The 22,964-nt window shown below is 45.1% G+C and overlaps 2 long non-coding RNA genes across 2 annotated transcripts; one reads left to right on the forward strand and one right to left on the reverse strand.

The window, feature by feature from the left end:
* Positions 1 to 18,563: 18,563 nt before the first annotated feature.
* On the reverse strand, positions 18,564 to 19,928 carry LOC308475424. The gene is made up of 2 exons (XR_013985178.1): positions 19,715 to 19,928; positions 18,564 to 19,553 (listed from the first exon to the last, which is right to left on the reverse strand). It is a non-coding gene; the product is annotated as an uncharacterized lncRNA (long non-coding RNA).
* Positions 19,929 to 20,079: 151 nt separating this feature from the next.
* On the forward strand, positions 20,080 to 22,138 carry LOC308475422. Its single transcript, XR_013985176.1, has 3 exons — positions 20,080 to 20,215; positions 21,570 to 21,632; positions 21,808 to 22,138. It is a non-coding gene; the product is annotated as an uncharacterized lncRNA (long non-coding RNA).
* Positions 22,139 to 22,964: the final 826 nt, after the last annotated feature.

Consider the following 22,964-nt stretch of genomic DNA (forward strand, 5'->3'; position numbering starts at 1 on the left):
TCGTGTCAGGAGTCCAGGTTCCCTGCTTGATAACACAGCAAACCTAGGTAATTAAAAAGGAGGATTCATTGCAAAAACAAACAGATAGCTCCGGATGGTTCTAACAAAGCCTCCAGCATCATTATTCAAGATGACCCTTCTGAAGACTGATTCCGGCAGTGACGGAAGATATTGAACCTACGACACTTATGTCTCTTGTTTTGCTTCCTATCTAGCATCCCTCCCATTCACTAACACTTTGGACTTAGTGGATCAACTCCCAGCTCATCCTGTTCTGACATACTATCTCTGTGTTTGTTCGCGCCTGTTTGAGCTTCCTGTGAGCTTTGTCTGTGTTCTAGCCTGCTCTCAGCTACTGCCTTATCAGCCTGCCCGTCAAGGTCAGGAAGAGACAAAAGTCTGCAGCTGCCAGCTCTCCCCTGCCTGACTAACATCTAAGCCTCTCTGTTCCTGGCTGCTTTCTGCAGTTGGCTGCAAAACTTTGCTTGGAGCTGGCTCATTCCTGACAAATGGGCACCACAATTTCAGAAGAATATTGACAAGCTGGAAAGTGTGCAGACGAGGGCAACCAAGATGATCAAGCGTCTGGAAACCCAGCCTTATGAGGAATGCTTGAGGGAGCTGGGTATGTTTAGCCAGGAAAAGAGGAGACTGAGAGGAGATATGATAGCCATCTTCAAATAACTCAAGGTCTGTCACATGGGAGATGCAGCAAGCTTGTTTTCTCCTGCTCTGCAGGATAGGTATCAAAGCAATCGCTTCAAGTTGCAAGAAAGGAGATTCCGACTAAGCATCAGAAGGAACTTTCTGACAGTAAGAGCTGTTTGACAGTGGAATGGACCCCCACAAGTGGTGGTGGACTCTTCTTCCTTGCTTATTTTAAAGCAGAAGTTGGGTGGCCATCTGTCCTATATGATCTAGTTGAGGTTCCTGCATTGCAGCGGGTTGGACTTGATGACGCTCAGGGTCCCTTCCAACTCTACAATTCTTTGATTCTATGAGTGAGATGGATGAATCAACTGAACTCAAAACAAAGCAGCTTCCAGTTACCCCAGAGCAGCGGTTCTCAACCTGTGGGTCCCCAGATGTTGTTGGACTACACTCTCATCATCCCTGAGCTCTGGCCTTGCTAGCTAGGGGAGATGGGAGTTGTAGTTCAACAACATCTGGGGACCCACAGGTTGAGAAAGGCTGCCCCAGAGACATTATGCTATTCACTCAATTCTAGTGGCTGTTAGTAACTGTGGGAAAAGGCTATTACATTCAAAGGCAGACTATAGAGAAATCTGGTTGGCCATTGTGGGAAACAAGTCATTGGACACCATCAATCTGAGCCAGCAATGGGCTGCTTACGTTCTTAAGTGCTTCAGTCAAACCCACCCTGACACAGGGGACCTTTACCCTAGCACAAGTGATGTGTTCAGCTGTGCTAATCCTCCCCTCTTATTAGAGGTATTTTTCTGTATTTGCCAAACGATTTTGCTACTTCCAGAATTCATCACAGGTTTCCTCTGAGCAGGAACCTTCAAATCAGCTACAACAAGCCAGCTTCTCTATTACTGAGGAATAATCTTTGTAGTGCACAACTGGCAATTGCTTGCTTGAAAATCTAACTGCATAATTTCCTGTTCTCTGGTTTTCAGTCAGTGTTTTTCAAAGTGAAATGGGTACCATAAACCAAGAGCCCCGTGTGGAGGAATGTTGGACTGGGGGACCTGAGAGAGCTGGGTTCAAATTCTCACTCAGCCACAAAGCTCACTGAATCAGTCTGAGTATAGAATAAACTTTCAAGCCTTCCTTACACTCCTGCCCCACTGTCCGTGAATTGTTTTTTTGCCCCTGCTGTATGAAAAACTACAACAGTACTATTGATAGTACTGCAAGTTTGTGTATAAGACAACTCTTTCTGTTGATATGTAAGATACTGTGTCTCTCTCTGTGCGTGTCAATAATTCTGTCTTGTCTCTTTGTCTAGATGTGGGACTTCTGCAAAAAAATAACCTACACATCTATTATTCTCACCTCGGTTTTTATTTTGTAAAAACAGAGCCTTGATAAAAAATAAAATGGAATGCAATACCTGAATTGTTTTTGTCTGCTGGATTGATCAACAACATTAAAAGTTTGTATATGTGTACATACACACACTCAAATGAAACATCTGTTTAAAAAGATGACAGCTAAGTAGACAGAACAGAGAAAGTGGAATCACCACCTAGTCTAACACCTGCTTTAGGCTACAGCAGTAAAAAAAAAAAAAAAGCAATTCATTTTCATTCAACATCTTTCAGTCACAAAAGGCCTCTTGCACGAGATAAAAAGACATGATAACTCATTATGGAAAAGATTGTTGAAATGCAGGCAGCAAAGCTACAGCTGTGGGTGTGGAGGAGGAAAGGAAAAGGATTTATTTCAAAAGCAGATGTATCTAGGGAGTGGAGAGACATTCAATTCAGTTGCCATTTAAAGGCGAATCCACCTAACGCTTACTTTACAGAATAATAGGCAGGACCAAACACAGACATAAACCCATTGACAGAGGAAAATCATTGGGTGGTGACACAGGGCAGGGCCTTCTCAGTGGTGACCCCATCTGTGGAACTCTCTCTTGGACTACATTGATCTAGGTGGACCGATGATGGGATGTGCACTTGCTTATTTTCCTATGTAGGTAGTGCTATTTCAAGACATTTCAAAGACAGCACACCCAATTCAATTTTATTATCCATTTCTAATAAGGGGGAGCTTGAAACTCTAGACAAGACTAGATAAACTCTAGATAATGTGATGGTGGTAGTGATAGTGGTTCTTCCCTAGGGCTGCCATACGTCCGGATTTTCCTGGATATTACAGGGATTTCAAAGGTGAAATTGTCTTCCGAAAGGTGGCACAACCCTATCTTCCCTCTGTTGACAATATTCAAGTGCAAGCTAATAGAATAGAATTGTAGAGTTGGAAGGGACTATTAGAGTCATCTAGTCCAACCGCCTGCAATGCAGGAATATTTTGCCCAACATGGGGCTCTAACCCACAACCCTGAGATTAAGGGTCACATGCTCTACCAGCTGAGCTATCCCAGGTCCGAGCTGAACTGAACTGAAGCCTAACTGTTACAGCTTTGTTGTTTGCAGCACAATCTTTTAATTGTTTGGAATAGATTTTGCTGAAATCATAACGATTGTTTCATTGCGTTGGTGTTTTATGGTTGTTGCTACGTGGAGAATGAGGAAGGGGATGCAAAAGCAATAAAGAAATAAATTTGCGTAGCAGTGGTGGGGAATCAGATGCTTTTGGACTCCAGTTCCCATCAGCTCCAGCTAACAAGGTCAATCGGCAGAGTGTATGGAACTTGCAGTCCTGTAACATCTGGAGGACCAGAGATTCCCCATCTCTAGTGTAGATCTCTAGTGGCACCTTGGTATATGTCCCCTCCTTTCTTTCGTTATAGAGTTAAAGGCAGCAACATAAGAAGAGCCTGTTGGACCAGGCCTTTGGCTCATCTTATCCAGCACTGTGTTTTCACAGTTCAATGCCTGTGGGAAAATTGCAAGCAGGATCTGAACACAATATCAATACGATACGATAATCTTTATTGTCATTGTCCCGTACAGAACAATGAAATTAAAAATCTACATAAGACATTCAAAAACCAACAAGCCTGCTATCCCAGCTATCCCAACCTAGTTAGCCCCCTAAAAACTCTGATACCCCATTTTTAAATACAATATACTCCCATGCTATGGTTTTCCGAGTAGTGATGTATGGAAGTGAGAGCTGGACCATAAAGAAGGCTGATCGCCGAAGAACTGATGCTTTTGAATTATGGTGCTGGAGGAGACTCTTGAGAGTCCCATGGACTGCAAGAAGATCAAACCTCTCCATTCTGAAGGAAATCAGCCCTGAGTGCTCACTGGAAGGACAGATCGTAAAGCTGAGGCTCCAGTACTTTGGCCACCTCATGAGGAGAGAAGGCTCCCTGGAAAAGACCCTGATGTTGGGAAAGATGGAGGGCACAAGGAGAAGGGGACAGCAGAGGACAAGATGGTTGGATAGTGTTCTCGAAGCTACCAGCATGAGTTTGACCAAACTGCGGGAGGCAGTGGAAGACAGGAGTGCCTGGAGTGCTCTGGTCCGTGGGCTCATGAAGAGTCAGACACGACTAAACGACTAAACAACAATACTCCCATACTGCATTTAAAACCAAAATCACATATGGGTAGAAACTGTTTATCAGGCAGCTAGTCCTAGTCTTTATAACCCTGTTTCTTCTTCCAGAAGGCAGAAGCTGAAAGAGATCATTTCTGGGGTGCGCACTATCCTGCACTATCTCTGCAGCTTTCTTATGGCACCTGGAAGCATAGATTTGATCTAAGGTGGGAAGAGTGCACCCAATTATTCTCTCCGCAGTCTTTACAACCCTGGACAGCAACTGGGACAGCAATCCCGAGATTCCCAGCAACTGGTATTTAGAAGCATTACTGCCTCCTGCTGTGGAGACAGAGCATAGCCTTCATGGCGAGTAACTAACAATAGCTTCATCCTCCATTCAGCCTCCATCCTTGGTGGTCTCCCATCCAGGCACTAATCAGATGCCTTTTAGCTTGGCTTCTGCAAAGCGGCTGTATCATGTACCAAAAACGATGCATACAGTATATGAGGGCAGCAATCTTATGTACCTAGGACTAAATCACATTGTGTTCAATGGGACTTACTTCATATACGATTGTGCTATCACAGGGGTCAGCAAACCTTTTCACCAGGGGGCTGGTCCACTGTCCCTCAGACCTTGTGGGAGGCTGAACTATATTTTGGGGGGGGGAAATGGACGAATTCCTATACCCCACAAATAACCCAGAGATGCATTTTAAATAAAAGCATACATTCTACTCATGTAAAAACACTCTGATACCAAGACCATCCGCGGGCTGGATGTAGAAGGAGATTGGGCTGGATCTGGCCTCCGGGACTTAGTTTGCCTACCCATGTGCTATCAGAAAACGAACAACAAGAAGAAAGGCAACCAGAGAGAGCTGTCTGGATATCAGAAGGCAGACTACTGCATTCTATTTAGTTTTGGAAACAGCTGAGCTATGAAGTTTTGTTTATCTGGAGCAAAAGAGTCAGGCCGCCTGAACCCCAGAAGTTTCAAGCGTTTATGTTCTAATCAAGGAAATAACAAACACTATCAATTCCGATGACTATAAAACAGTTGGAGGGAGGGAAGGTTTATTAAAAACTCCACCACTAAAATTAATAGAACTACAATTGCTGCAGGTAGATCAAAATTAAAATGTAAGTCTCAACAGCAGTTTTTGCTATTGTCACCAATTTGGAGGTAGTTTGTCCTTGCTGTAAGAATCAAGGAAGTTGTTTAATTTGCAGCTCAAAAAATACATAAGGGGGGAGGGTAGCCCCATCAGGAATAGCAAGGAAGCTCCTTCTGTGAGCAATCCTTCCTGCACTCACAAGAAATTACTCCGGGCCAGGGGTCTGAAACCATGATGAATATTGAACTATATTGGTATTTTGGTCGTCGAGGTCACAAACAGCCCTCCCTGAGTCTAGGCTTTTGATTATTCAGAGTTTTAACTTCAAGCTTTCAGAATTCAGGCTCTTTGAGTCTCCAGGCAATGGAGGATGGGGAATTGTACAAGAGGTAGTGATGGCTACTAGCTTAGATGGCTTTAAAGGAGTGTCTCCACCCCCATCCTTCTGCCTGGACACTGAGGTCCAGCGCTGAGGGCCTGCTGACAGTTCCCTCACTGCGAGAAGCAAAGTTACAGGGAACCAGGCAGAGGGCCTTCTCAGTAGTGGCACCCGCCCTATGGAACACCCTCTCATCAGATGTCAAAGAAATAAACCATAGCTGTCAACCTTCCCTTTTTTTTGCGGGAAATTCCCTTATTCCAGCGCCATTTCCCGCTGCTTCCCACTGCTATCCCGGATTGTTAGATATCCCGTAGATTGTCCCCAGGACAGGTGAGGCTGCTGATCCCTTATTTTCAAATCTGAAAGTTGACAGCTATGGAAATAAACAACTATTGGACGTTTAGAAGACATCTGAAGGCATCCCTGTTTAGGAAAAAAATTTAGTGTCTGATGTTTTAATGTATTTTTAATCTTTTGTTGGAAGCTGCCCAGAGTGGCTGGGGAAACCCAGTCAGATGGGCGGGCGAGGTAATAATAATAATAATAATAATAATAATAATAATAATAATAATAGTTGTTGTTGTTATTATTATGTAGGCAAATTCATAGAGGATGGGGCTTCAATAGCTGCTAGTCAGGATAGCTATGTTCTGCCTCTATGGAAATACCAGTTGTTGGGGATTACAGGTGGGGAGAGCACTGTTGCTCTCAGGTCTTGCTTACAGGCTTCCCCTGGGCATCTGGTTGGCCACTGTGAGAAGAGGATGCTGGACTAGATGGATCTTCTCATTATTTTTTTATTTATACTGCCCTTCATTTGCTGATCTCAGGGCACTTCACAACATCCTTGGCCTTTCATAACCATCTTCAAATATTTCAAGGGCTGTCACATGAAAGATGGTGCCAGTTTGTTTTCTCCTGCTCCAGAAGGTAGGACCCAAACCCAAGTAACACCAAAGGATATTCTGACTAAGCATCAGAAAGAACTTTCTGACAGGAAGAGCTGTTCAACAGTGAAATGGTCCCCCTCATGAAGTTGTGGACTCTCTTTCCTTGGAGGTTTTTAAGCAGAGGTTGGATGGCCATCTGTCATGGATGCTTTAGCTGAGATTCCTGCATTACAAGGGGTTGGATGAGATGACTCTCAGGATCCTTTCCAAACCTACATTTCTATGATTCTGTGATTATCATGCCAGGGATAATCTGCAAAGGAGAGGGTATGAGAATATCCAGTTTGAGGGAGGGAAGACTGTGGGAAAGCAGTGGTTTGGAGGATAGTGTCATAAGGACAATGGAGAAATGGAGGACTAGATCATTCTTGGGGTCTATTCCAACTCTACAATTCTGTTATCCTATTATTTTAATCCAGCAGGGGTCTTCTTATATTCTTTCTCATTCTGAAGGAAAGGTAAGGGCTACAAAACAAAAGAGAGAGAAAAATACACCTTCCGCTTTTGCTATCAGCTCCATCTTTTTTTCAACAATCCGCAGCCCACCACACATTGTTTAATTCTGCTCCTGGTCCACCACAGTAGGGACAGGGGAGCTGTCTTGCAGTTGGACTCCAACTTCCATCATGGCAAAAAGGTCTTTGATTGTGCCAGTTGGAGTCTAACAACATTCTGAAGGGTTGCAAGTTCTCCATCATTGCGCGAAGGAAATTATTTGAGCTTTCAAGTCATTACGAGACTCCACTTCTTCTCTAACAGAGCCGATTGCCTGGTATCCCCCCAAAGTTCTTGACAACCACATGCCTACTGACATCCGAGGCCCAAATCTTGTTGCTGGGCTACAGGCTCCATCACCCCTGGCCATTGTGTAACCTGATGGGGGATATGATCCAATGACATGGGGAAAGCCACAGGTTAGTTACCCAGGCTATAGGAGAAAGAGTTCTTGGACCTCCAGGAAAGCGAAATTGTTATTCCAGAGCAGATAGGAAAAGGATACCTGCATTTATGAAAAATTCAGGGCTTTTTTCCAGCTGGAACTCACCACAACTCAGTTCCAGCACCTTTCAGGTGAGTGTCACTGCCATTCCAAGAGAACGAGGGAGTTGTTCATGGTGAGTTCCGGCACCTCTTTTTCTACAAAAATAGTGCTGCCAAAATGTATATTAATGCTACACTTTGAATGTCAGCTTGCCACACTGTCTATCAAAGCACAGGATGTTAGATAATATTCTGCTTTTCCTTACCATAATGTTTAGCAGTTTAAACCAACTAGTGTTTAATAGGGATGCACTGTTAAACATAACTGAATGTTAAAACGCTGTTGTTAATTTATGACTCCTTATTTTCCTCTGTAGGGAGAAAGCCTAAGAAAAGAGAAAAATCACTCGAGGTCTGAAATGTGTCTACTGAAGAATTACCTGAATTAATAAAATATGAAATTAAATAATTATTCTTACAATTATAATTTGACAAAAAGCGCCGTAAGGAAAGATTCTTATTACTAGTGCTACGTAATTATGTAATTGAGTAATTAGTAATAAATTACCTGCTGGTAATGATAATATCTTCACTTGGAAAAAAAAGGTCTAAAAATATATTGCTTTTTCTGACCTGAGTTATTTTGTCACCTGGTGTGACATCAATGGATTATTATGGCAATATGAAGAAAATAAGGGGCATTATTGACAATTTCAGTACAATCTCCCTTTTCAAATGAACATGAGGTTGTATAGGGGAAGTTGTTAATGGATTATGCCCAATTTTTAATTTTCTCCTCTGCATGGAAGAATTAATGGTATCAAGGAAAACAAGAAGTCAAAAGTTTTCCTTTTAGAGCACTGTTTCCCAAACTTGGGTCTCCAGCTGTTTTCAGACTACAATTCCCATCATCCCCAACCACTGATCTTGCTAGCTGGGGATGATGGGAGTTGTAGTCTAAAAAGAGTTGGAGACCCAAGTTTGAAAAACACTGTTTTAGAGTATGGTTGGTTAACCTGTAGCTCTCCAGACTTCATCCCATCATCCCATCATCCCTGACCACTGACCATGCTGACTGAGGCTGAGTTGAGATGGAGTCCAACAAAGATTAGCCACTCTTGCTTTTGATGATGATGAATATATCTATATTCATGGACTAGTTTTAATCATAAGGCCCCAGGTGGGTTGCAACAATTTAAAATTCAGAATTAAAAATAATTAATACAAATTGAGGCCACAGGAATAGGGTGGGTCTGGAAAACCCACATCTCAGATGTCAAAAGGTGGGTCTTCAGCATACACCAAAAGCTTTACAGTGAAGGTGTCAGACTCACCTCTGTGGGAGGGAATTCCACGATTTAGGGGTTGCCATGGAGAATGCCATCTTCTGGACCACCACTCTCTGAACTTCAGAGGGTGGCAGATCTAACAAGATCTTCTGTGGATCTTAGAACCCAAGAGGTCCAGTAAGGAAGGAGGTGGTGTCTCAGATATTTGAGGCCTAAGTCATTTAGAGTTGTAAACACTAAGATGAGCCCCTTAAATTAGACGTAGAAATGAAGTTGTAGCCAATACAACATTGAAGGTGCTAGGTGCTGACACCAGCCCTGTATGGTTTATTTATTCCATTCCAATCCATTGCATTCCTTTTTTTATATAAAATAGAAACACACACACACACACACACACACACACACAAACTCCATAACAGATACATACCAGGATTTTAAAAATCTGCTTAAAAGGCTTGTTGAAAAAAGAGAAAATATTCAATAAACACCAAAAAGATAATAGATATGGCACCTGCCTGATATGTCACAAGAGGGAGTTTCAAAGGGCACGTGCTGCCATGCTAAAGGCACAATTCCAACATAGTAGAAATGGGCATCATGATAAGACAAGTATCTACAGGAGACCCATTTCTGAAGTAAACAGCATCAGGGCTGGAATTTAGTGCTGATGCTTTGACACTATGGCTGCAATACATTTAAAGCACAGCGATACCACTTTAAGCAGTCATAGCTCCTTAACTACATAGGACATGTAGTTTGTTAAAGATGATCAGAATTGCTGGAACACCCCTATTCTTCTTCAGAGCTACAATTTATATGGTTGAACAGCCAATCCCTCTCCCCAGGGAACTCTGGGAATTGTAGCTCTGTAAGGGGAAGAGGGGTGTCCTAAGAACTCTTAGCACCCTTAACAAACTACCTTTAAATTCCTAGGAGTTTATCTCAGTGACGGCCTTACTTGGAAAATAAATACAACCCAGGTGGTTAAGAAAGCCCAACAGAGACTCCATCTCCTCAGAGTATTGCAGAAGAACGATGTCAATCAACATTTGATGGTCTCCTTCTACCGGTCAACAATAGAACGTGTTCTTTCATACTGCATCACGGTGTGGTACGCTGGTTTGAAATCATCTGATAGGAAGTGCCTACAGAGGGTGGTGAATACAGCACAAGATATTATGGACTGTCCCGTGAATCCGCTGGATGAAATAGTGGAAGAATGTTGCCTCAGGAGAGTGAGGAGAATTCTCAGGGATAATTCACACCCTGGCCGGCACTTTCTTGATCTCCTGCCCTCAGGCAGAAGATATAGAAGCAGGATTAGTCACACCAACAGGGTAAAGAACAGCTTCTATCCGTGGGCTGTTAGGCTGCTGAATGAAAAGATAACAACAGGGCAACTGACTTTCGGGTTTGGTGGGTGTGCGTCAGTAAATGAGGGGAATTAAGACTAAGAGAGCAGAGTGGGGGGTGCTCGTGTAATCTCACTGTATACAAGTTGTACAAGTGACAATAAAGTATTTCAATTTACAGCTCCCAGAATTCTTTGGGGGAAGCCATGATGGTTTAAAGTGGTATCATAGTGTTTTATATGTACGGTATGAATGGTCAGTTCATATGTACGGTATGAATGGTCAGTAGGGACGTGGGTGGTGCTGTGGGTAAAACCTCAGCGCCTAGGACTTGCCGATCGTATGGTCAGCGGTTCGAATCCCCATGGCGGGGTGAGCTCCCGTCTTTCGGTCCCAGCTCCTGCCCACCTAGCAGTTCGAAAGCACCCTTAAGTGCAAGTAGATAAATAGGTACTGCTTTATAGTGGGAAGGTAAACGGCGTTTCCATGTGCTGCGCTGGTGCTGGCTCGCCAGAGCAGCTTCGTCATGCTGGCCACGTGACCCGGAAGTGTCTCCGGACAGCGCTGGCCCCTGGCCTCTTAAGCGAGATGGGCGCGCAACCCCAGAGTCGGACACGACTGGCCCGTACGGGCAGGGGTACCTTTACCTTTACCTATGAATGGTCAGTAGAACTCAGCCCTGCAAAATGTTTGCACAACTCTGTAATCTCACCTGGGAAGACTATAATGAGATCATCAGGAAACGGCTGCATTCCAACTCAGTCTTAAGCCTCTGATGTTGCCAGCATTGTGTGTGTAGGAAATCATTTCAAGTGCTTATCAAGGATTTCATAATACCAAACCGAGTTGAGTATACCATTGTTCTATATATAAACCATAATCCAAACAATAGATGTTAGATTCAAACAATTGCTTACGTTTCAGCAGGAGCTTGTTACTAAAGGGGAGCCAGCTGCTCAACAGGCTGGTTCCCTGCTATTTTACTCTCAAGAAGGCATAAACCAATTATCCATTGTGTATTTGGCATTCCTGCTCCGCCAATCTGCAAACAAATGTTGCCATGCCAGAGAAACTGTGGGCCTTCAGGACCCTGACATTTTAATTGCCATGGCTCATCCTTGCTATTAACCACTTTGAAGAAGACATGAAAAGGATTTTATTTGAACTGGTACGCTTAGGAGACCACTATGATGTCCTCCACATTCTCCCTGCTCATCTTTTTACACTCCAAATCCTACCCATAAATGGGGAGTGGTTGGAGAAAAAAGCAACCAGAGTTTAATATGGTGGCCTGGACTTTACCACCACTGTTCATCCCCTCTACATTTCCTGTTGGTCCCTTCTTGGTAGATCTCTGTGTTTATTAGAGTCAGACATGGAGTTTCTTGTGTTACTTTTGTCCTTAGTTTTAGGTCTCTGAAATATACTCAGAGTCGCAAAGTGATTTCATGCTCTTTATTCAGCTCATAGTGGTGAGGAGGAATGAATGAATGTCCCCTCAAAGTATCTGCTTTATATACATTATTTACACAATGGGCTGCACATGATTGACTAATTCCAGAATTCTACTGTAAGCCAATCAGGTTGTGGATTCACTTCTATCTGGAGCATGATTGGGTGGTTCCTGCCAACCAATCATACTGCTGCATTGTTCTAGGACCAATCAGACTGCTGCATTTTGGATCCTATTGTTCTAGGACCAATCAGACTGCTGCAGTTTGGATCCTATTCAACTCAGTACATAACAGTCTCATACAGTGAGACATGCAGCCAAACATACAGAGGAAAACTCTCCCAGAACTGTACAGCCAATCAGAGCACATGCTACCTTAACGAAGATCATGCCAGTCTGTGTAGTTAAGCAACACCTCCACACATGCACACAAACCATTTGCTGACTTACTTACTAATAACCAAATTAACCCTTAAGTCATGCACAGAATAATCTCTGCTGTTGCAGTTCCAACACCGTGTACTAAGATGCTTAATAATAAGTCAGTTGCTCACTAACATCCTGTTTTGAAACAGGATTGCTTCAGGAAGCAATCATGTTTTAAATCAGCACCTGCTTCTTTAGTACTGCATAGCAAAATGACATTTATAATAGCATTAAAACCTGTCTGGTAGAATACCGAGCCAGGTTTATAGGATCATAGAATTGTAGAGTTGGAAGGGACCCCGACACAGATGGCCACACAACCTCTGCTTAAAAACGTCTAAAGAAGGAGAGTCCACAACCTCCCGAAGGAGACCATTCCGCTATGGAAGAGCTCTTACCATCAGAAAGTTCTTCCTGATTTTTAGTTAGAATATCCTTTCGTGTTTCTTGAAGCCATCGGTTTGGGTCCTACCCTCTGGAGCAGGAGAAATCAAACTTGCTCCACCTTCCATGTGACAGCCGTTCACGTATTTGAAAATGTCTAATCATATCATGTTTCTCATGTATCATATAATATCTCATGTATCATATCATGTATCATATCATGTTGTTGTTGTTTAGTTGTTCAGTCGTGTCCGACTCTTCATGACCCCATGAACCAGAGCACGCCAGGCCCTCCTGTCTTCCACTGCCCCCCGCAGTTTGGTCAGACTCATGTTTGTAGCTTCGAGAACACTGTCCAACCATCTCTTCCTCTGTCATCCCCTTCTCCTTGTGCCCTCCATCTTTCCCAACATCAGGGTCTTTTCCAGGGAGTCTTCTCTTCTCATGAGGTGGCCAAAGTACTGGAGCCTCAGCTTCAGGATCTGTCCTTCCAGTGAGCACTCAGGGCTGATTTCCTTAAGAATGGATAGGTTTGATCTTTTTGCAGTCCATGGGACTCTCAAGAGTCTCCTCCAGCACCAGTATCATATCATATCATGTATCATATCAGGTCTTCTCCAGGCTAAATGTACCCAGCTCCTGCAACTATTCCTCTTAAGGCTTTGTTTCCATACCCTTGATCATCTTGATCACCATAGTAATAATTTGCTGGACCATGGGCCAACCCAGTCAGATGGGCGGCATAACAACAATAACAATTTGTGGTTGGTGTTGTTGCTTGTTCAGCTCAGCAGTTTAGGTAAGGCATGTTAACAAAGCAGTCCTGTACCCATTGGGGCGTAATCCCCAAAGAACACAATAGGACTTCCTTCTGACTCAAGTATAGGATGGTATTGCTTAGGAAGACATGTGAACCAGAATTTTGCAACCTGTTATAATGATGACAGACCCCAACACTTTGGGAAAAGCAGTATACTGAGTTTATTGTGCTATTAGGATGCAAGCCCTTGCTAATCAAATAAAAGCTTTGAAGAAGGGGGAGAAAGGGAGCATCATTTTACTGGACCTGGGAAACAGACAACCCTTAAACTTAACTATTACCATGAGCCACTCAATTCTTTCATCCACGCTGAAGCGAATGATTGAACAGTCTTGTGGGTCCTGATCACAGGTTCAGTTTCATTGGACCTGTAGAGCAGTTATAAATGTCTTCCACAAACAAAGCATCGCAGCACTAAACTTTTACTCTGCCATTATACTGCATAAAAATTGGAATTGTGCTTTACTGTCAAAGCACTTACCCACATTCCGACGCAAACATTATACAACAAATTCCAGCCCATTTTATTTTATTTTTAGATCTGCCTTGCTTTCCCACCCCCGCAAACCTAATGGCTGGATGCTGTATAAAATGCATCTTTGGCATTTATATAGCCCCATTACCATAGCTTTTGAGCATTTTGTACACTTTAATGCATCGATTCTATATGTATTTGTGTCAACAGGCCATGGATTTTGTTACAGGCATACGCCTGATCCATGAAGGGGGAGATAAGCAAAGATAGGTCATTATGCGAGGGGATTGTTTTATAGATGAAGATTCAAGGCGCCGAACGGGGGGAAATGACTTGCTAAATGGGGTCGTAGGAAACGTATCAGCAGCAGTGCTTTGTAATCTCAAGCCCCAAAGGAACATGGAAGGTGGACGTCTTTGAGCCTGTTGATGTATTATACAAAAAGAGGAGACAGACGGTGGTGGGAGATTTCTGAACTGTACTCTTCAAAGTGCAGATGGGGAGTCAAACTTTGGAATATTCCCCATTACCAGAAGCTTCTTACAAGCTGTGGCACAGAATGGAAGGCCAAATCCAACAGACCCAATTTCTCCTGGCCATGGGAGGTGGGGGGAAAGGCCCAGAATGAACTCTGTGCATGACTATGGTGGAATCTACACACACATTAAGAAACGCTGTGAAAATGCTCCCCCCCCAAAAAAAAAACTTTTGAAAAATATATCAAATTTGCCATAGCTCACCACTGCCATCTAGCATCACATTTGTATATTGTACTTTACAACACATTTAAAATGTTTCATTTGCAGCTGTGCAGCTGAGGCCTAGGACCAGATGATTTTTTAAAAAAATTCTTCCTATTTCTCATCCCCCCCCCCCAATCTTCAGTTCACTGCATTTCCATGTGGATTTTCAGTTAAAAAAAAACACCACCACCAGTCCTCATGAAAATTCACCAGTATTTTATTGCACTTTTCTCTCAATGCACACTTTTTGGTATGCCCTATTATCCACCTTTTCCCTACTATTTTTATATGTGTTTCCCACTCATGTACTTTCTCCTAATGCATCCATTTCTGGAAACTTAAAAAAATAAATAAATTGGAGAACAGCACCATAACGTTTGGAGAAGTAAGAATTTCAAAGGATACCTGGGTTTCTGTTTACATATTGTTCTGGGAAGAGCAAAATAGGTAGGTTTGTGCTAAAATGTGAATGGAATTGAATTTCTCCCTCATCCTTATACAGGAGAGAACTGTCTGACAGTGGCGAGCCTTGCTCTTCTCTCGGGACATTCTGCTGCCTCCCCTTCATCTAATCAGGTTGTGGCAATCAGGTTGTGGAAGGAGCAATGCTGGGACTTTAGCAGACCAGAGAGAGAACTTCTCCTCTCTTCCAGGGGTGCCAACTTGAATAAAATATTGCGGGGGCCCAGGTAAGCCGCACCCCGCATAATCAATCACATGACACAGTGCTCACACACATCAACTTTGTGGGGGCCTAACCCCCTCAAATATTTTATTGTGGGGGTCAAAGCCCCCATGACATCTAGGAGATGGCTCCTGTGCCCTCTGCTCTGTTCCTTGCTTATATCAGAGGCAGCCATCGTGGTGCTTTCCAGATGTTTTGAATGAAAACTCTCATTATCCATGATCACTGACTACGCTGGCTGGGACTGATGAGAGTTCTGGTTCATAATAGCTGGAGGGCACTATGTTTGCTAACTAGTATAGGCAGTGAGCCTGCTATATAAATTGGCCCTCCATGGCACCTGCCATCCCCTTCATAATCTTTCCCACACAAACTCTCCTCACTGCTTTCTAAACCATGCTGCACGTTGCTATGGACCTAGCGTTAGCTGCGGCTTGGTGTGGCTGAGAAGGGATTTCATCCAAGCTCACAGCTGAGCTTTGCAGGTTCTGGGTTTTTATTTTTATCTTTCATGCCCTATACATTTCCCCCCTGTGGGTGTCTATTTCCCGTGTCACAGCAGTTTCTCTGTTTTCCCACACCTGATGCCGGGGCATTAAACGTTCTTCCACACGAACGGCATCTTAGACCCATGGACAAAATGCAGCCCTTTCCCCAGGTCTCTATTTATGGCTTTGGGGACATCCCTTACTGGCTTTTGCTAAGCACCCTCCTCGAGTCCTTTTGCCTGGCTTGAATGAGTCATTGTATTCCGAAAACCCTTATTGCTCCCTGTCTGCATCCTACATTTAAAGCAGTTTCATGCTGTCTTAAACAATCATGCCTCCCCAGTGGACCCTGGGAAGCGTAGTTTGTTCAAGGTGCAGAGAGTTGTTAGGAGACCCCTATTCCCCTCGCAGAGGGACAATCCTCAGAGTAGTTAAAAAGTCTGCAGTCTCTGGGTATCAGGTGTAGAATATTAGCAAGGACCGATGGTGAAGTTCATTAATGCTGTGCCTGGATGTGAGAGGGGAAACTAAAGGTGCAGACAGGGCAAAAACAAGTCTGTCTTTTTCTGGGCATTTAAGCCAATTGCCAAATCAGGTGATGTTTTCAAGTCCAAGCCTTCCACTGCCCCCCTCTTCAGCATGCCCTACCACTGTTGGAGCCCTGATAGGTAAAGGTAAAGGGAGCTCACCCCGTCGCAGGGATTCGAACTGATGACTTTCTGATCGGCAAGCCCTAGGCTCTGTGGTTTAACCCAAAGCACCACCCGTGTCCCTGGAGCCCTGATATCAGTAAGTAAAAAAAGGTAAAGGACCCGGATGGTTTAAGTCCAGTCAAAGGCGACTATGAGGTTGCGGTGCTCATCTCGCCTTTCAGGCTGAGGGAGTCAGCATTTGTCCACAGACAGCTTTCCAGGTCATGTGGCCAGCATGACTAAACTGCTTCTGGCGCAACAGGACACCGTGACATAAACCAGAGCTCACGGAAATGCTGTTTACCTTCCCACTGCAGCAATACCTATTTATCTACTTGCACTGGCGTGCTTTTGAACTGCTAGGTTGGCAGGAGCTGTGACAGAGCAACCATAGCTGTCAAGCATCCCTTATTTGAAGGGACAGTCCCTTATTCTAGCGTCATGTCCCGCTGCTGTCCCTTATTGATGGATGTCCCTTAAATGTCCCTTAAATGGTGTCCCTTAAATTTCAAAGGAAGCAGCTCCTCTCCCTCCCTCCCTGCCGGCCAGCCAGGGAGGAGGGAGGCTCCAACTGCGTTGCTTGGCTGTGTTGATCACCCAATAAGAAGTCTAAGAACAACTGGGGGGTGGAGCTTGCATGCCTTGTGCTGATTAAATCAGCTGCGTTGCCTGGGGACTCGCCTTTGCTCAGCGCTTCCCAGCGGAGAGGTGATGGTGGTTTTCCTTGAGGCTTCATTTGGCTGCTGGCTGGGCTTTCTGGCTTTGTCTCAGAGGGGCTCAGAAGTTGAACATACCTGTGCTGAGTGCTCGGATCAGAATCGGATGGATACATCATCGATGGCTCACTCACCCTTGCTGGTGAAAAGGTCTGTCTGGAGTGGGGGCACATGGTGGGGGGAAATGAAAGAGATCTCGTGGGAGGGGGGGCTTTTGAATTTGTTTTTGAGGCTCCTTCGATTGACTTATGGGGGAAAAGAAAGGAGCTGGTTGACTAAAATGGTGGGTGACTGGCGATCTCGTGGTGAGGGGGGGAGGCTGTGTGTGGCTAGTTAATGGAAGCTGAGGGGGGTTTTGAATGCTGGACGCCATTTTGTTGCAGGTGCTGCTGCAAACTTTGCAGTGCAAAGCCAGGCCAGGGAGCCATCTTAAGTTGAGGCTGCATAGGCCTTGTGGTGCATGTGATTCAGATTCTATTCAGTTGAACCTCTGGTTACAAAGTTGGTTGGACACTGTTCTCAAAGCTACCAGCATGAGTTTGACCAGACTGCAGGAGGCCAGGAAGACTGGAGGGCCTGGAACAGGTGAGGCTGCAGGTCCCTTATTTTGGCTGCTGATCCCTTATTTTCAAGGCTGCTGGTCCCTTATTTTCAAATCTGTAAGTTGACAGCTATGAGAGCAACAGGAGCTCACCCTGTTGCGCCACAGCGCCACACATGTCCAGTTCACCTGATATCAGCAGGACAAGTTCTACAGAAGTTTCCACAGCAGCAATATGGGATGGTGGGAGACATGGCATGGGCTCTCCCTCTTCAAAACTGGAGTTCTCTCTCTGATCTAGGAGAGAGATCGAGATCATTTGCTTCCTGTGATCCTCCCCCAAAGGGCTTTAGAATTGCAGAGTTAATGCATTACATAACTTGATTCTAAATGTTTGCCACAATGTTCTAAACTCATTGATGTGCATTGATGTGCTGAATTCGGGCAAAATATCCCATCCTACCATTTGGCATATCAGCTCAGAAATGAGCCAAAAGTCAAGCAAAAGCAAGTGGTGGGGAAGAATCACTTCATTCCTGTCAGGAAGTATGTAACACACCACAAAAGCTGCCTTGGGAACACAACTAAGATCACAGGAAGATCACCAGGAAACTCAGTGGTGCTGATAATGCCAGATTGCAGGTTTGATTCTGCAGCTCTCCAGAGTTTGGGGGCAGCCACCTTTCCCAGCCCATTCTGGAGATGGAAGGGATTGAACCCAGAGCCTTCTGTATGCGTAGTTGTGTTCTACCACTAAGCTACAGCAGCCGTACTCTGCAACTGCGCAGCAGCACACCACTCTGAGCTCATGCTTCATTCCAGTTATCTTGAGCTCCGCCACTATTTAAGCAGTTACAAGTTCACCATTCTTCGGCATGTATAATAGGGCGAAACATCAAAAGGAGAAGTCAAATGCTGAATGTAATCCCCATGGGCAGGCAGGTAAGCCGGGGAATGTTGATCTGTGTTATTTTAATTGCTTATAGTACATCCGATTCAGTTCAGGCACTCTGAATTCAATTCTGCTTTCTGCCAATGCATAACAGATCGCCCAGCTATTCAGCGCAGCGGAGAGTAGTTTCCCCAGAACACTCGTAGAAAATCGTCAGGATTTGTAGTATCAAGGTCATGGTGGAGAGCTGCTACTGATTTATTCTTCCACGTTCGCATCCTTGAATGGAAGCTTCACAGAAGTTAGGTGGCTTGAACAAATCGTACTTTTGTGCACAATTGGTGTGCATGCCTCTAAGGCCACATTCAGAGGTTCATATCACACTCCTTGATCTTTATGCACCCACTCAATGGCATCCTAGTGACCCATGTTGCACTTCTTTTGTGCTTTGAGAAATACCATATAATAGACTCTGGGCCACAATCCTAGATGGAAGAAGCTAGGAGATGCTGTGCCCCACAGGTGCTGAGTTGCACCTAGAATTGTGTGTGTGTGTGTGTGAGAGAGAGAGAGAGACAGAGAGACAGAGAGAGAGAGACATCACATGACCAGTTCATGTCATGTGCGTTTGATGTAACTTGCATTGCACATTACATGCATGATGACTCTCACATCAGGAGAGGCCAGCCAGACCTCCTCCAATGCTACATTTGTGCACCAGGCTATGCTGCTCCATGCATCATCTCCCAATGCTGGACGGCCCAGGGCGACATCCAGTCGGGTCTCCTTTGCCCCCTCAAGATTGGGGGGGGGTGATCCCCATGCCAGTGGACATTGGGGGGTTGTAGAAACCTCAGCCCCATAGAGTTGGTGCACCTGCTGTGTCCCTTAGGGGAGGGTTGAAGTTCAGTGGTCCAGCATCTGCTTTGCTTGTCCCAGGTTCAGCCCCTGGCATTTTCAGATAGGCTGGGAGAGACCTCTTGTCATGGAGTCATTCACCTGCTGAACAGCAGCCTGAAGGGGGAGAAGAGGGAGTGACTCCACCTGTAGCTGATGAGCCTTTAAGGACACAGAGGAGAAGGCGCTGATGGGAACCAGCAGGCTTCAGCCTTCTTATGCAAAGCTTCCAGCAGCAGTCAAATGCTGGAATCAATGCTTGTAGTCCTTGACCTTACCTTGCTGCTTCCTGCTTGTTTAGGCCCTTGATCATTGGATTCCCTGACCCCTGGACCGTGCGAGCATGTGGATTGCTGTTTGCCCGACCCTAGGACTGGACCTGACTTTGAATGCTGACTCTGCCTCCAGGCAAGTACACTTCAGAGGCTCTTCTGGTTGGCTGGCCTCCCACTCCACTAAGCTCTGCACTTGGTTGCTCAGCAACGAGACAATGACACCTACACTAGAGCAGGGGTGGAGAACCTCTGGACAGTGGGCCAAATCTGACCCCCCCCCTCAGGCACTTGGCTCATGAGGTAGCTTTCCCCAAACTATACCCGCCTGCTCCAAACCTGATGTCATAATGCAATGTTGAATGAGGGCACAGGTAGGAACCTGGCTGTTTTCCCTACAGGAAGCAGGATTGAATCCCTCATCTTATCTGCTGATGGGTGTATGTGGGAGTTAAGTCCTGTTTGATGTCTCTCTCCCCCCCCCCTCCCACAGGCCAATTTCATCAGGTGAGTGGTCAAAGTTGGTGCACAGGGTGGTGGATATAAAGATCTGGTCTGCTAGGCCTGAAAGGTCCCCCAGTTTTGCACTAGAGATATGCTGCCAGTCTGGGTAGACAAGACTCATCTACATGGACCAATGGCTTGAGCCGGTGTAGTGTAGTGGTTAAGAGCAGTAGACTTGTAATCTGGTGAACTGGGTTCACGTCTCCGCTTCTCCACATGCAGCTGCTGGGTGACCTTGGGCTAGTCACACTTCTTTGAAGTCTCTCAGCCTCACTCACCTCACAGAGTGTTTGTTGTGGGGGAGGAAGGGAAATGATAACGTTAGCCGCTTTGAGACTCCTTCAGGTAGTGATAAAGTGGGATATCAAATCCAAACTCTCCTCCTCCTCCTCCTCCTCCTTGACTGGTATAGAATTATAGAACTGTAGAGTTGGGAGGGACCCCAAGAGTTATCTAGTCCAACCCCCTGCAGTGCAGGAATCTCAGCTAAAGCATCCATGACAGCTATCCAACCTCTGCTTAAAAGCTTTCAAGGAAAGAGAGTCCACAACCTCCTGAGGGAGACCATAGAAAGCAGCTCCTGTGTTCCTCTTTAATGCTGTTTGGGAACAGATTTTCAAGGCAGGCCCATTTCAAACTGAGCAAGGCAAAGGTTGAGGCAACACTGGCTGTGCCCATTGATTCAATACCACAGAAGTTGAGATGCAAGCCTAATGAGGGCAGAGTTTTGGGAAAAGGCTCTGTTGCTGTTCACATTTCAGGAAAGGAGGTTAAAGCGCCTTTCATCTTTGCTGCAGCTTAGGAGAAAGTGACTGAGATATGTGTGGGTCTTTGCAGGATCAGAAATCCCACTGGAAAGCTTTTGCAAGCCATCTTTTCTCTGTAGACTTCTCAGTTGTCCATCTATATTGCTTTTGGATGCGGTCCTAAGGGGGGAAAAGGGGAATATGGCTTACTTCAGTATGCAATGTGAGAAAAGGCTCCTGCCTCTCCTTTTGAATGGCAGTCCCAAGTAATGCAAACCTTGATGCAGCACACGTCTAAGCTCTTTGGAGTACCATTATTTTCAACCTGAGAGTTAACTACATGCACAAATATCTTCTGCCGAAAGCTGTGGCACTTTAAAGTGCCTAACTTTGGATCATGTTGCTGGTTAAATTATTTCACTTGATTCTTGAAGCAACAGTAAATATATGTGTGATCAGACACTGATTTTCACTTTTTTGGGGGGGGTAGGTTGCAGTGAGCTGGGGGGGCAGATGCCAGTGGTGGTCTGGGTCAGTGGGTGGAGCAACGAATGTAAATTTTAACCCCTTACTGTAGGCTAATTTTCACACCCACCTGCTCTTTCCCCCAGGCATGGTCAGAGTCCAATGGAAGACTTGAAGTAGCCTAAATACGCAAGGAACCAGCAGCACCAGTGAGGGACCTGCCTTGGGGATATGTGGTGTGGCTTGGGAGGGTGTGTGCCCAAGAGTCCCAAGGAGAAAGTATAGATCTTTGGAGGGCTTGAATTCATTCCCTGAGATCCCCACCCCTTCTTTAATGAATGCTTCCACCATAATGTCTTTCAGAATCCCCCCTTTTCCTTCCAGCTATAGATTTCACAGGCTGATGAGTCAGTTACACGAACTTCAATCCCCGATGCTATGATATAATTGCACACAGACACAGGGACAGAACCTTCATCTGTAAAATAGAAGAGATGCCTAAAGCGGCTTTCATATGTACCCCAATAATCTCATGGCGAGAGACAAGGATTTGGTCGTCTGCAGCTGTTTGCCTCTGCTATTTAGGTCCACACCAACTTCCTCTACCCTGACTACCCTTGATAAGTATGAAAAGGAAATTAAACCTATAGCTGGATTGCTGCTCAGATGGCCCCATCGCATCAAAGCGAGCACACAGCTTAGCTGGCTGTCAGAATGCCTCCTGACTCCATTATTCTGCTATTATAACTTTTCAAGGGTACTTGCAAGATCGAGCCTCATATGGTAACTGGTGTGAGTCGAATTCCATCAGGAGAAAGCTGCTGTTCTGTGCAGAAAGGGGTCGGGGGAATTACGTCCTTATCTGCATGATTTTTCAGTTACATTAACACAAGGACAGCAGCAAATTCATTCCTCACAATTCCCTGTACTCTCCGATGCGGTCATTAAAATCCCCATTCAGAGAGCTTGAGTCTCAACATGTTTCAACATACCCCAAACCCTTTTATATACTTCTGTTTGGCTCCCAAGGACATTCGCTTGGAAGTAACAGCTGATGACAATACCCCCTGGTTGTGCCAGAGGCTGTAGAGAATATGAGGAGAGGCCTAGAGAGGCCTGAGGGCATACTTGTGCCATCCTAGCCCCTGCCCTCTATCCTCTGGGATCTTCAACACAACAAAGGGCCAGTGATGGCAATTTGCTTATGTGGGAGGTTGAGGGATGGCCAAAATGGCCCTAGGACCTGCTGCAGCCAACCTTGATCTGCTCCAGAAGGCTTCTGCCAGAGTGAGAAACTGGGATTTTGGCTCCATCCCTAATCTACTTCCATAAGATAAGACCCGAAGAATCTTCATGGAGGGGTGGTAAGACCAAGACAAGGGGTTGGAGGAATTGCTTGTTACCCACCCTGGGGGAAAAGAGAAGACTGAGAAGTGATATGACAGGCATCTTCAGATACCTCAGGGGCTGTCATGTGGAAAATGGAACAAGCTTGTTTTCTCCTGCTCCAGAGGGTAGGACCGAAACCATTGGCTTCTAGT

This window comes from Podarcis pityusensis, assembly GCF_964106645.2.
Source record: "Podarcis pityusensis genome assembly, chromosome: 4".
Classification (NCBI taxonomy): domain Eukaryota; kingdom Metazoa; phylum Chordata; class Lepidosauria; order Squamata; family Lacertidae; genus Podarcis; species Podarcis pityusensis.